Genomic DNA, 15,534 nt, shown 5'->3' on the forward strand with positions numbered 1-15,534 from the left:
AACAATACCTTTCTAAACATAATCTTTGAGAATATTCCCTCTTAAAGCATCGGAGATAAGGCACAATTTATATTCATACTTTTTCATCTCATTAGAATCTTTTGTGAGCAATCTTTAGCCTGCAGCATCCTTCTAGTAGTGTGGTTAGAAAGCAAATTTAACTATTTTGGCTTTGGAGTTTGCTTTAAAGCTAATATAGGCAAAAATCACTGTGGCCTTTCGATTAATTAACCAACTGAAGTGTTAACCTCAGCTCCTACAGTGTTAAGGAAGTGAGATGTTCATCCCTCACGATTATAACTTAGAGGTGTTGTGGCTCACGCCCATGATCCCAGCACTTTAGGAGGCTAAGGCAGGTGGATCACCTAAGGTCGGGAGTTTGAGACCAGCCTGACCAACATGGTGAAACCCCGTCTCTACTAAAAATTCAAAAACTACCTGGGTGTAGTAGCAGGCACCTATAATCCTAGCTACTCAGGAGGCTAAGGCATGATAATCTCTTGAACCTGGGAGGCGGAAGTTGCAGTGAGCTAAGATTGTACCATGGCACTCCAGCCTGGGCAACAAGAGTGAAACTCTGTCTCAAAAAATAAATTAATTCAAAAATAGAAAATAAGGCTTACATGGGACACGATTACAGTTGGGCTTATCAACTTAGTGCCCTGTCCCCAAAAGAGAGAGAAGTATTGAAATGCGAAATACAGAATGTACCCAATTTAAAATAATATTATTTAACAATTTATTCAATAATTTATACTTTCACCCAAAGGAGAATTTACCCACCTCTCTCTATAAATTCAAGGATAAAACATTCCATGTAGAGTACAGTTTAAAGTCCCTGCACTCCTGATTTTTCACAGTAGTATATTAGCTTATTATCATCTGAACACGTTATGCCCTCTGTAATAATACAGGCTACCTTTCAATTAATGGTATAAATATTTTTGATTTTTTTCTATAAGCCAAGTTCAGTTGTCATAGGCTATAGTTTGAATGTTCATGTCACCTTCAAACTTCATGTTGAAACATCATCCTCAAGAAAACAGTATTCAAATGTGGGGCCTTTACAAGGTGATTAGGTCAGGAAGACTCCTCCCTTATGAAGGGGATTAAAGCCTTTATAAAAGAGGCTTCACATAGCATTTGGCTTTTTGCCCTGCTGTCCCTGCTGCCATGTGAGGACACAACATTCATCCTCTCCTTAGGGTGTAGCCTTCAAAGTGCCATCTTGGAAGCAGAGAGACCTATCCCTCCCCAGATACCTAATCCATTGGTACATTGATTTTGAACTTCCAGCCTTCAGAACTGTAAGGAAAAAAAAAAAAAAATCTGATCTTTGTAAATTACTCAGACTTAGATATTTAGTTATAGCAGCACAGAATTAGAAACCATATATAATTGCTCCCTTTCTGCCTACGGGAATACATTAAGATTTTCTGTTTTGTGTATTTAAAGATGATCCAATGACAACCCTTAGTGAGGAAGTGCTTTGTTTTTCAGAAAGTTGCAAGAGGAGAATTCATTTACAATATCTTACCCATGTCTCCATGCATTTACTTAGGACATACCTAGGACGTTGTTGAACTTTTCTCTTGCTATCCTCTGGAGGAGATTTAAATTGCTAGCTAAAAGGTCATTAGCAAACAACTCTGATGATCGGGATGAATAACTGAATAAATGAACAGACAAATTGACCAGTCGATTAATAGATAATCAAGTGTGATTAAAAAAATACCATCAAACATTCTTGGAATGTTAGGTAATTATTTAAAGATGAAAATAAGTGATAAAATAAGAAACCATAAATGAAGTAAATGCTATAATTTGTTTTTTGTATATAGGTTCTTGACTTAACTCACTAACTATATTCAATATTTCCTTTTTTGTTTGTTTGTTTTTGTTTTTTTTTTTGAGACGGAGTCTCGCTATTTCGCCCAGGCTGGAGTGCAATGGCCGGATCTCAGCTCACTGCAAGCTCCGCCTCCTGGGTTTACGCCATTCTCCTGCCTCAGCCTCCCGAGTAGCTGGGACTACAGGCGCCCGCCACCACGCCCGGCTAGTTTTTTGTATTTTTTTTTTTTTAGTAGAGATGGGGTTTCACTGTGTTAACCAGGATGGTCTCGATCTCCTGACCTCGTGATCCGCCCATCTCGGCCTCCCAAATTCATATTATTACTAAAAACTGATGATGATTTAAGGTTTGAGTTTCTAATTTATAGTCTTCTACATAAAGTGCTTCATTAAAATTCTGATTTTATAATTAACCCCTACAAACATTGGCCCCATGGTATTGTGAAACAATTGCCACTTTAGAATTTTTAAAAAGCATCATCCAATGGAAAAAAGTAACTGCCTTATTTGAGTTAAATTAAGGCTCTTAGAATCAAATCTTAGCCATGCCATAGCCACACAGTTTCAGTAAGACTGCAGCCTGAGGTCAAAGGAGGAGTGGAATATACAGGTGATTAGCCAAGAAATGAAGAGAGCCTGCAGTTGTCTGTCCTGGGGAAAACCACACTTACATTCATTTCCTTTTTGACTATAACCTACAGGAAGGCACAAACTATAAAAAAGAAGTCTTGTTTATTGTAGGGACTCAACAATATGTAACAATTGAAGAATGTGTGTGTCTGAGATCCTCTAAGGATTTAGAACATTTTAAGCCATATTTTCTTGTGGTAATTAGAGTTTTCACTCTAACCACTGAGAAAGGAAGGGCCAAAATATCCTGCATATGGGCATAAAGTAAGATCTAAATGTCAGATATTTCTCCCTGTCTCACATTATCAGGATCCCCTTTGGCTTCTGCTTGTACTAGTTTAGTTTATCAGCTTGCGGCCCCACTTAAGCTATCCTAGCAGCGCACGGTTTTAAGTAGATGTGCGTCTCTGTCAACATTTTTACTGGCGGAAAAAAAAAAAAGTAAAAAAATCACTTCCTTTTTTTTTTTTTTTTGAGACAGAGTCTTACTCCATCACCCAGGCTTGGGTGCCGCGCCATGATCTCGACTCACTGCAACCTTCACCTCGGGGTTCATGCATTTCTCATGCCTCTGCCTCCCAAGTAGCTGGGAATACAGGTGTGTGCCACTACGCCCAGCTAATTTTTGTATTTTTAGTAGAAATGGGGTTTTGCTATGTTGGCCAGGCTGGTCTTGAACTCCTAATCTCAAGTGATCTACCCGCCTCAGCCTCCCAAAGTGCTGAGATTACAGGCCTGAGCCACTACACCCTGCCAAAAAAAACCAAAAAACAAAAAACAAAAAACACACCTTCTGATATAAAGCATTTATTTGTGACAGTCTGAGGGTAAACTCAGGGCTATCATTTAGGTCACAGGCAGTGGTAAGGCCAAACTGATTTTATGACTGTTGTCTATTTGATTGCTCAGTGTGTCTGTCTTCACTGATGATTGTCCATGCTATATGATTTGTTAAATGTTTTAAATATCAGTGCTGGTTGTGGTCAGATGAGAGTAAAGATGGAGATCCTTAACAGTTCACGAGTACAAATGCCTTTTAAAAGGAATAGACATATTTCTTTCTTAAAAGCTTCTTAGCTACTCCTCTACCATTTAACTCATCCACCCCAGTCTTTTCCCTCTCAAACTATTTTTTATTCTTCTCTCCTTCACCCTTACATTCTGAACATTTATAATGTTGAAAAGTATTAGCCATCTCTCTTATTTGCTGACTTTTCTCAACTCGTGCCTTAGGGGTTCAACTTGTACTCCTAAAAGTTTACACATTTATTTTCTTAAACAGAGACAATTATCTCCTAAGAGAAGTTGTGGTATAAGGATTATACTTTGTGTATTTTTGTTGTTGCTGTTTAAATAGACTGTTTCTTGGAGCAGTTCTGTGTTCACAGCAAAACTAAGTGGAAGGTAGAGGAGTACTAATTTACTGCCTGCCTTCCCTGCCACACACACAGCCTCCCTATCATTAACATCCCTGAACCAGAATGGTACACTTGTTACAATCTATGGCCACATTTGATGCAATACTTATTCCCCAGATCCGTAGTTTACATTAGGGTTCACTCTTGGTGATGTATATTCTATGGGTTTTGACAAATGTAAAATGACATCTATCCACCATTATAGTATCATGCAGAGTAGTTTTAATGCCTTAAAATATTCTATACTGGAACTGTTCATTCCCCTCTGCCCCCAAGCCCTGGCAACCATTGATCATGTTATTGTTTCTACACTTTTGCCTTTTCCAGAATGTATTGTGGTTGGAAGCATATAGTATGTAGTATTTTCTGGTTAACTTCTTTGACTTAGTAATATTCATTTAAGGCTTGATAGCCCATTTCTTGTTAACAATGAAAAATACTCCATTATCTGAATATACCTCACATTTATTTACCAATTCACTTATGGAATGACATCTTTGTGGCTTCCAAAGGGTGTTAGTTATGAGTGAAGCTATGTAAACAGCTGTGTACAGATATTCACGTGGATATGTCTTTAGCTCATTTAGGTAAATACCAAGGAGTGCAATGGTTGAATTGTATGGTAAGAGTATGTTTAGCTTTGTAACAGTTGACAAACTGTCTTCCAAAGTGACTATACCATTTTGCACCTCTGTCAGCAATGAATGAAGTAATTCCTGTTGCTTCACATTCTCAACAGCATTTGGTGTTGTCAGTATTCTAGATTCTGGGCATTGTCAAAAGTGTGTAGTGGTGTCCCATTGTTTTAATTTGTAATTCCCTCATGAAGTATTATTTTGAACATTTTTATATGCTTACTTGCCATCTGTACATCTTCTTTAGTGAATTCTTTTCAGATTTTTTCTATTTTTTAATTGTCATTTTTTAATTAAAATGTAAATGTTCTTTGTACATTTTGGATAACAGTTCCTTTATAAGACACGTTTTTGCAAATATTTTATTCCAGTCTGTGGTTTATATTCTCACTTTCCTGCAAGTGTCTTTCGTACCTTTTTCTTTCTGTTATGCTTGTATTATAGTATGTGTAATGGGAATTAGAGACCTTGAAATAACTTTAATAGATTACTTCTAAGCTGCCTTCTCACTCTGAACTCCTTAAGAAGTATATTTTTAAACTTAAGAAGTATATTTTTCAGGGGGCATTTTGATATTACAACTTATCACAAGGTATGATTATGAATAAAAGCTAGCAAACTCATTTAGAAATATTCAATAGCCTATTGCTTTTAAAAAGATTTTAACTAATGTTAATACAACAAAATGAAATATCCCTCCCCATATATTATTACTGTATCCTTGCATACATTTAACTGGAAGGTAAAAAAGTTGAATAACAAGAGTCTGGGCTAAAGAAAGCCTGTCATTTGACAGCTCATTATTTTTTCAGGTTGTCTGTTAAAATATGAGAAACAAGAATGCCATGAATACAATCAGATTCTCCTGTTTAGTTTCTTAAATGTTTCCTTTATGGTGAGGAAGTATTGCCTATATCTAAGACCAGCAGAATAAGACTTGTAAAGATAGGTCGGGAAATAAAGATTGGAAGAAAAGTTATCAGTTATGGGTTTCTTTAGTAAGATCTCTACCTATGATTTTTTTATAGTTTCCTTCTAAGTGTATGATTGCAGTCCAGAGGTATAGTCATATCAATTGTGTATTATTTGCATAGATTAGCGTTGCCTTTTCACTGACACTTTTCTGTTATTTTCCTGCCAATATAAATACCAAAGACTATTAAAGTAAGAAGAAGTTTCAGGAAAGGTAGATTGCATCTTGTCACAAATTGAAGCACAATGAGTAAGCTGACGTGACTTTTCTCTGCTAAGATCACTAGAAATCAGAGTTGTCTCATTAAATACACACTCAAAGAATGGAATGATTGCCGGACTTGCTGTGGTAAGACCTTTGAACATTTACAAAGACATTTAGGTAAATTTTAGCCTTGTCACCCATTCTCAGAGTATTTAAACTTTACAGTTTTGCAGATCTTATAGATGTACTTTCACTAACTCTAACACGCACATTCTTGTTACGTAAGAAATAAATGATTCTTAAAATACCAATTATGAAAGAATGAGTTATTTTAAATAAGAGATTTGGAATTATTTAAACCATATATTATATTAAAAAAACTTTTAAAAAATTCTAAAACTTAATATAGCCAGAAGTAATATAGAAAACAATAGAGGGTTTTTTTTTTTCTGAGAAATATATGACTAAAACAACATAGACTAATGCCAAACTTTCTGACAATAACGTTTTTTATACATGTGTCATATATATCACAATATGTGTAGTTTCCAAGGATTGCCATAACAAACTAGCACAAACCAGATGAGTTAAAAAGTCTCAGATCAAGGAGTCAGCAGGGTCATGTTGTCTCTGAAAGCACTAGGGCAAAACGTGATCCATTCCATTCTCTTAGCTTATGGTATTGTCAACAATCCTTGATGTGTTTTCACTTGCAGATGCATCACTGCAGTCTCTTCCTTCATCTTCACATGGAGCTCTTTCTGTGTGGTTCTCTTTCTATATTTTCTCTCCTTATAAGGACCCATACTTATAAGTGTCCCACCCTAATTAAGTATGACCTCGTTTTAACTTGATTATATCTACAAAGACCCTATTTCCAAATAAGTTCATACTCTGAGGTTCCAGGAAGAACTTGAATTTTGGGGAGGGTATTACTCTCAACCCAATATACAATATGATATGTAAGCTTTGCATACCAAGCAATCTGAACTTGAGTTCTGACTCTGCTGCTTAGTAGCTATGTAATCTAAGACAAGTTAGTTAATCTTTCTGGTTATATATTAGTCCCTTTATATATACAAGTATGATAAATCCCACTTTGTTTTAAAGTTTAGAAATAATATTTGTGAATTAACCAGAAAGTGTCCTCCACACAGGTTTCTAAAAATAGTAACTGTTATTATTTTATGATTATTATACATAATTATAGCAGCTTCTTTCTTTTATAAACATTTCACTTAATTGTAGAAGCAGTATTTTAGAAACAAAATACTAATCTTTACCAAAATGTGTGGACAATTTTAGTGAAAGTGTTGTCATACTGTTGCTTTGATGTTAAGGTGTAATAACTTTTCCTTTAGCTTTGCTAACAGTGTACTTCTCCAAGTCCAATCATCTTTCTGAGTATTAGATAGAAAAACAGTGTCCTCAAGGTTGACCTTAATGACAATATTGTGGTTCATACCACTTTAATCCCTCCTGTTTTTTGCTCCTTGGAAGTATCATATTTTATGTATTTGATCAACCAATCAACAGCTATTTATAACCTATATGGAAAGTATTACATTAGGAATTATGAATAACAGAAGTATTGTATGACCCTATTCCCAAAGAACTTATATTTTATTTGTCAGACCAGACCAGACTAACGTATAACATATAAAGTATTATTAGGAAAATTAATTGAAACTTAATAAGAAATCTACCTTTTTAGCAAATATTATTCCAATCTTTAAAATGGGCCAGGCAGTACACAGAATATGTAAAGATGATTGAAATGATTTGTTTTTTAAGATATTCTCAGATGAATAAGAGACATCAGTGAAAAGATAATTTAAATATAATTATAATCTTATTAGAGTGCTGTGTAACACAGAGAAGAATAGTTAGATTAAAAGAGAAGGACTTCAGGGCTTCTAGGAGAAGGTGACATGAATTGATTACTAAATGACTAGCAGTAGAAAGTATATTGGGGAAAGAAGAGAAGACAGGGTAAGGAGTCTTGAGGAAGAGGAAATAGCATTTGTGAGAAAATGCACAGGAGCAAAAATTATGCAAGAATTTTGAAGTTATTCATAAGATTAAAAGGCAGTATTGAGAAAGAACATATAATCTGGAGTAAAAAGCAGGAGCAGATCTTAAAATTGTTTCAATACATGGTATTTTGTTCCATATTGCCTGTGTGGACAAAGAGAATTGCAGTAGTATTCCAAAAGAAATTGATGAAGGCTGGATAACTGAGGAAATCAACACTTATTAGCTTTTTACTTTAAGTAGGTACAAGTTGCTTTATGTGCATTGTCCCATGCAATCCATATAGCAACTCTACAAGGTGGGTGGTTCTCTCCATTATGCAGAAGAAAGAAGTAGATCAAAGGTGTTAAGAAATTTGCCCCACGTTACAAAATAGATAAATGGCCATGTCTGGATTTGTTCAAACTGTTGACATCATGAGGGGAAGGTGTGTGTTATGGCCAAGCATTAGTCCTGTGAGGAAACACTTAGAAATTTTTAGAATGAAAATCAGGTGATAGATTTACAGATTACCCTTTTCTCATGGTACTTATTTTCAGCCATGATGAACTTCCCCTCATGATGTCATCGTTTAAAACAAATTCAGACGTTGCCATTTATCTGCTGAAACAAATCTATATTATATAGAGGGCAATGAAATTATGAATGCACGTAAGCTGAAGCCCACAGCGCAGATTCAAAGAGGATGAAAATTAATAGGAAGCTAGTGAAATTTATTAACATCAATTTTAGGTTTGTTTCAGCTACTTGAGATATGACTCCAAAAATTTAGCAAGGAAATAGTTATATTAATTCAGATATGAAGTGATAACCCCAGATCTAGGGTCAGATGAGGAATACTAGGGACAGTGTTGGTAATCACACTAAGAGACAGCATAAGAAAAAGGAAGGGAGGGAGAAAGGGAGGGAAAGAAAGAGGAAGGGAAGGAAGGAGGGAGGGGGGAGAGAGGGAGACAGAGAGAAAGAAAGCATTTAAAAGGAAGAAAGTATTTAAAAGAAGGAAAACTTAATGTAAAAAAGTATTTAAGTTCAACATTGGTTGACTCTTGGAACATGAAGAGAACGGGAAATATTTAGGGTAACCAAGGCACTAGTCATGTAACTGACAGAGAAACTGTACTGGAGGAGTCTAATTTAGTGAGGCCTATGGGGGTGGAGTGAGATGATACTTCAGTTTCAGACACATAGAATTTGAGACGATAGTGAAATATCCAAACAGTACATCCATTAGTCTCTAGATATTTCACATGAACCAGAACATGTAGTAGTGAGCAGAAACATGCACTTGGGATTGTGTCTCCTTTTTCCTCCAATCTTTTTTCAATAGTTGGAAATCCTAACAGATAGAATCTGTCCTAAATAAGTAGGTGGTTTGAAGTGTCAGAGGAGTCTGATTTTTTTTCTTAAGGATTAGTTAAAATAGAAAGTGTATTTGAAAAACATAGATTTTTGTTCTGTGACCTGTGCCACAGAACTGTCACAATTATGCTAATTCTGTAGTCCTTTTTGGAGGAGCATCTGAGAGGATTTAGGGGCCACAGACTACAAGCTAGGTTACTTTACCTCTCTATATGGTGACTTCAGAGAATGATTTCAAAATAGGATATATGTTCTAAAACTGGAATGTGCTGATGATTGCACAACTCTGTACATTTGCTAAAAATAATTGAATCATACACTTTGAATGGGTGAATTTTATGTTAAGTTATACATTCATAAAGCTTTTAAAGAATAAAACAAAATAATGCTATGTTTTCATTTTTTGCTAAAAATGATCTATGGATTAGTTCTGAGTGAATGTCATTGTCAATGACTTGATTTTTAAAACTACTGCCTAATACAATTCCAGTTTATGTGCAAAAAATAGTATATACACATGAACACTGACTCTCTTAAAGTAAAAAATTAATAACAGCTTTGGTTCCTTTATATTATACTGTTTTTCTTGTCATATTCCTAATTATACCTGGTTCATATAAAAATCCAAATTATAAGAATAAATAGTAAAATATTACTGCGTATGTGTGTATATATACACACACACAGACAAAAAGGTTTTTTGTGTGTGTGTGTCATGTTGACTGCAACTTGGCAACAAACACCTGAGAACATCACTGTGTATAATTTTTTTCCTGTGTTTCAAATTAAGTTTCAAAAGAAAATGTTTTCTAATGATGTGGGTGATTTGTTTTGTAAATTGTTTAATCATTGTCTCATAGTTATTGAATTCATTAATAGGGCACCATACCAGAGGCTCTGATGAAAGATAAGTTTAAAAAGGTTCATATTCTCAGTGAACTTTCTTGTACGACAAGGATGATATGTGTGTGGAAGGTAATTATAATTTGGGTAAAAACTGGTAAGAACAGTAGTAATTATTATTTCAAGGCTGTTCAGAGTCGAAGGAGGTTGCCTTTAGGTACACGGATCAAAGTAAATCTTTAGGTAAAGATTCTGTATAAATCAAAAAATGGAAATAACAACAAATGTGTTTGTTTTTATTGGTTTATTCAATGAGACAGGAAGGAAACCATTCTAGAACTAGATTCTTCAAATTTAATGCCTATACCCCTACAGTACACAAATACTTTCAAAGTTGTAGGCAGACAGAAAGTTTTAAAGATTAATTTCCAGATCCTTAAAATTCTTATGAATTCTTTTCTAAAACTGATCTTCGTGGGAACACTTCTGATGTAAAAGCTTCCTGCCTTCCACATTGAGTCTCCTTATGACAGTCTCCCAGTAAGCACATGTGGCTTTGGCGTCCTTATTTGGTAGCCCAAATCTATGCCAGTGTTTCCTAAATTTTATTCATTCATGTATCACTGCTACAATTTTCCATATCTCTGTATCAAAACATAACACATTTTCTGATTTCTGTCATATTGATGTACTTTACTGTATAAACAGTGTTTTCTCTGAATTTTTCATATGTACTTAAATGTATTTGTAAATATTTGAAATATTGCATATCAGTTTTTCACTTGTCAGATATAGAATTTAATGATACACATAAATACATTTCCCTTTATCAAAGACAACACACTGTAGTCCATCCTTAACCATACAGAGATGCAACACCCAAGAGGGGAAAACAGTCAAAACACCAAACAAAAGGATAATCATAAATATGAATGTGGATGGTGGAAAGTAAAAATTCTAACTCATGTAAGCTATAACTCCCTTGATTTTAGCAATTTGTCTTTTTAATAATATTAAAAGGGAATCATAGTTTCTGTGCTGATAAATTAATAATTTTGATTGTGGATAACTGTAGTTTTGGAATATAACTGAGAGGAAGTTTAAAGTATTAAGTTACATTGTTACAACAAAGCCTATTCTATTGCCATCTACTCAGTATATGAACAAGTTTTTAGATGCATATAGTCAAAAACTAGAAAATAGCTACACTCACCTCATTAGGAGACAGTTCTAATAAAATTTTACATTTGATTTAAGCATATTTGTTATATATTCATTTAAGCAGCTGCCTACAAAAAATGAGTATATTGATAATTTAATCCTAAAGAAGAAGATCTTTAGAGTCTTGTGATCTGCATTTTAAAAATTGGTTTGTATGAATAGTGTGTGTAGAGAAATAGAACAACCATAAGAAGTCTCAAGCATAACCATATATTAAATTGAAAAAAATTCTATGGGCAAAATGGAATAAGAAAGTTCAATACGATAAAAGGACAGTATAAAATTTCTGACTCCTAAAAAAGAGCTTGTTCAGATATTGTTAAAATGAATTATTGTGAATTTCAAATAACCATGATATTTATTTTTTTTTTCCGAAAGAACGATACCATAGTGTACTGGAAATGACATCATTAGCAATTATTTAAATTTCTGCTGTAAAAATTTAGATATCAAACTATAAATATGTGATGATATATATGATTTTAAAAATTACTTTATGGACTATATGAACAGAAAATTTTTATGACCACTGTTCTGGAATAAAGGCGTAGATGTACAAAACCTTAAAAACTTTGATGTATCTAAGAGTTCAATTATTTGATAAGTAGAACAAGGCTTGGAACACAAATTTGAAAAGACTGAGGTTCTCCTAGAATGCTAAGGCTTTGTTGTCTAGGGTAATACTACCAAATGGGAAAACAAGTTAAGTGACTTATGCAATTTCACATTTTCTCCTAGACAGCCACATTAAAAAAAAAAAAAAAAAAAAAAAAAAAAAAAAAAAGAAGAAGAAGAAGAAACACAGGAAATCAATTTTTTGTTTGTTTTTTTTTTGTTTTTGAGATGGAGTTTTGCTCTTGTTGCCCGGGCTGGAGTGCAATGGCACGATCTTGGCTCACCACAACTTCTGCCTCCCAGGTTGAAGCAATTCTGCCTCAGCCTCTCGAGTAGCTGGGATGTGCCACCATGCCTGGCTAATTTTGTATTTTTAGTAGAAATAGGGTTTCTCCATGTTGGTCAGGCTGGTCTCGAACTCCCGACCTCAGGTGATTCGCCTGCCTCGGCCTCCCAAAGTGATGAAATCAATTTTTGAAAAATATTTATTTAATGCAATACATTCAACATGTTATTTAACATATAATCAATATAAAATGCAATTTGGAATCTGGTGTGTGTTTTACTTCTATAGATAACTTGGACTATCCAGATTTCAAGTGACCAATAAACACATGTGGCTGTAGCATTCTTATTTAATAGCTCAAGTCTAGGCCAGTATGAGATTGAGTCACTGGGGAACATTTGCAGGTCTTTAGTAGGGCTCATCAGACAGAACTATATTTCATAACTTAATCAGGCTAATCTAGTTTCTTAATCAGGCCAATCTATAGTACTAGAATTTGATTTAATATTCTATATGATATTCTGATTAAAAACTCAGAACATTAATTTCTGTAAACTTCTTACATTTTATATGTTTCTTTGTACTGATAACTTCATATTTTATTGGGGTCATCCAGGCATATCTAACTTTTAAGCCTTTTAGATGATCTAGAATGCTGTTACAAAAAAAAAAGGAGCTAAGGAAGGCTGGAATTTTTAATGTCAAAGACACTTATAAAAGAGTCTTTGCCTTTTTTGTTGTTTCTGTTGTTAATGGTGACATATGAGTCCTAGAGAAGCCCTCTAGAAGGGTACAGAAAAAGAAGTTAAGAAAATGACTGATCTCCACTTATTTGTAGTCAATTAGATATGAAGAACATGGATCTGTGTTCTTTCTGGTGACATTAAATAAGAGTAGCCCAGAGCCAAATAATACAGAGTCACAAAATATAAAGATAAAATTGTGAAGGCACATTTATATCTGTCAGAGAGCAACCTCTAGGCTTCTAAGTTTTTATTACTCTAAATAATTTTACTAGCATCTTGAATATCATCTGTGATTAGAGAACATGAATATTTTCTCTGGTAATCAAATGTTATTGCAAATAATACCGTACTTCCTACTGACACAATATTATTTTATTATGATTTAGCTGTTAGATAAACATATTTTTGGAAATGTTAACTTCATAGCTATACATCGTATGATAAACATTTATTTAAACTGCAAGCAGTTCCAAAAGATATTTCTGGAAGTTGCCTTTATTGGAATGCAATCTTATTTATCTGTAGTATATAACAGGCCTTCACTGTCCCAAGCACAGAGAAGACATTCAGAAATATATTTTGAATGAATGAACAATTCCATTTCCATTAGTAGGCCTTTCAAATAAAATGCTTACAATATAATGCCTTAAAAAGAGCAAGATAGAAAGTTTTATGTGCTGTATGATTTCCTAAGTAAAATACATGGAGGAATGAATTCCACTAGATGGTAACAACAGTGCTATAGGCCTGAAAAGATTATGGATAACTGTATTTTATGTTCCACTTTCTTATAATGAAATACTATTATTTTGTACTGAAAACTAATATAAAGTTCTAAAAGACTACCCCTTTACAAAAGAGAATGTAGGTTGAATACTTAAAGAGTGTGACACCACACTGTTTGCCAAACATCCTTCCATATTAACACTTTTGTTAATACCCCATCGCTGCTGTTAGCTTCTCTTTTCATCATTTCCCTGTCAAATTTATCTGTGGAACTGGATTTAATATGCCTTAAAACAGATTTTTTTATGCTCAAGGTATGCCTATTGTAACAGGCATTTAAAAACTTGCATTAATTATTTTCAAATATAAATGATATAGTCAAGAGCATTTCAATTGACTGGGGGAAAAAAGGGGCTGACTATGAGCTCTTCTAGATTATCTCAAATGACAACAATTTCAGTTTAAAAAAGGCAGCTTGTGTTTTGACATCCTTCTTAATCTTCGAATATTTGCTTAGCACTCCATGTCATATGGCCCAAAATCCTTTCTGTGACTTGCTATGATCTGAATCATTCCTCACCTTCTCTGGACTATTATGTCAAATGTAGCTGTTTTCTAAGAGATTTCACAAAGGTTTTGTCTGTGCCATGAGATAAAATATGTCTCCATCTCTCTCTCTTTCTCTACTTCTAACTCTATATCTCTGTATCTATCATGTGTCTGTTTATATATTTATTCTGCGTGTATAATATACATGTGCCTTTATAACATACATTCATTATATAAAATTGTGTTAAAATATTGATAAGCAAAAAAAAAAATCACCTGTAAAAGTAAAGCCAAGTGATAATTATTAAATCAGAGAGAGAGAGAGACAGAGACTGTGTAGAACTGTGATAGAGCGAGCATTTTCTTTGTTTGAATCGTATCTGTTAAGGTAACTTAATTTCAAACAACTACCCAAAAAGAAAACTAGTGTCAATACGTTATGTATTTTAATGTGTTAAATATCACAAGATTAGTGAATTCAAAAACAGTCTAAGTAATGGTATTTAACTTCCTATAGCATATATGTTTTATAAGAGATAGTGGATAAAGTAGTACATGTCCACATTTGATAAGCAAATAATTTTTTTGTAAAAGTTTCTTATTTTCCCATTCATTACTATTAATTTTAAGTTTATAAACAAAAAAATCAGATCAAAGAATGTGTAGTTTAATATTCTCTGGCTGATTGTGCTTTTTGTTTGTTTCTAAAGACCTGGATCTATATAGTCCCTAACCTTCTCTTTATCTTGCTGAGAAGAGCAGTGACATTACAGCAAATAAAGGCTACATGACTTCTTATTAAATACTGTTGTTTTTCCACTTCTATAATAAAATCAAATGAATAATTTCTGTTCCAATAGAGAATTGTCATTTCTCCTATGTTTTTTATTTTAAATATTTTCAAAACAGCAAAAAAGTAAAATGAATACCCATAAAAATATTCATCTAGCTCAGGGATCTTCAAACTAGAGTTTCATGGACAATTTCAGCTTGTCATCTGCTTCTATCAATGGTTTTATTGGAACAAATCTATGCCTATTTATTTATGTATTGTCTGTGGCTGCTTTTGCACTGCAAGACTGAGTTGAGTACTTGTGACAGAGACCATATGGACCAAAAACCTAAAATATCCACCATCTGTCCTTGTAGAAAAAGTTTGTCAAACCTTGATTTAGATTCACCAGTTATCAAAATTTTGCTACATCTGTTTTGTCTATCTTTGTAATTATAGATAGGTAGATTATATTAATAGATACATACATATATAGATTTTATGGATATATATACAAATATGCTTTTTTTCTGAACTATTTAAAAATAAGTGGCTGATGTTATAATACTTCAGCATGTATCTCCTAAAAAGAACATAATCTTATATCTCCTGCATGATCACAACTTTATAATACCCAAAGTATTTAACGGTGGTGCAATAATGTCTCAATAC

The 15,534-nt window shown here is 33.7% G+C and overlaps 1 protein-coding gene across 2 annotated transcripts in view; it reads left to right on the forward strand.

The window, feature by feature from the left end:
- The window catches only part of CNTN5 (contactin 5), a 1,339,954-nt gene that overhangs the window by 720,931 nt on the left and 603,489 nt on the right, over positions 1-15,534 (forward strand). The gene's annotated exons all lie outside the window — the stretch shown is intronic.

Source organism: Macaca thibetana, chromosome 14 (assembly GCF_024542745.1).
Source record: "Macaca thibetana thibetana isolate TM-01 chromosome 14, ASM2454274v1, whole genome shotgun sequence".
In the NCBI taxonomy this organism is placed as follows: domain Eukaryota; kingdom Metazoa; phylum Chordata; class Mammalia; order Primates; family Cercopithecidae; genus Macaca; species Macaca thibetana.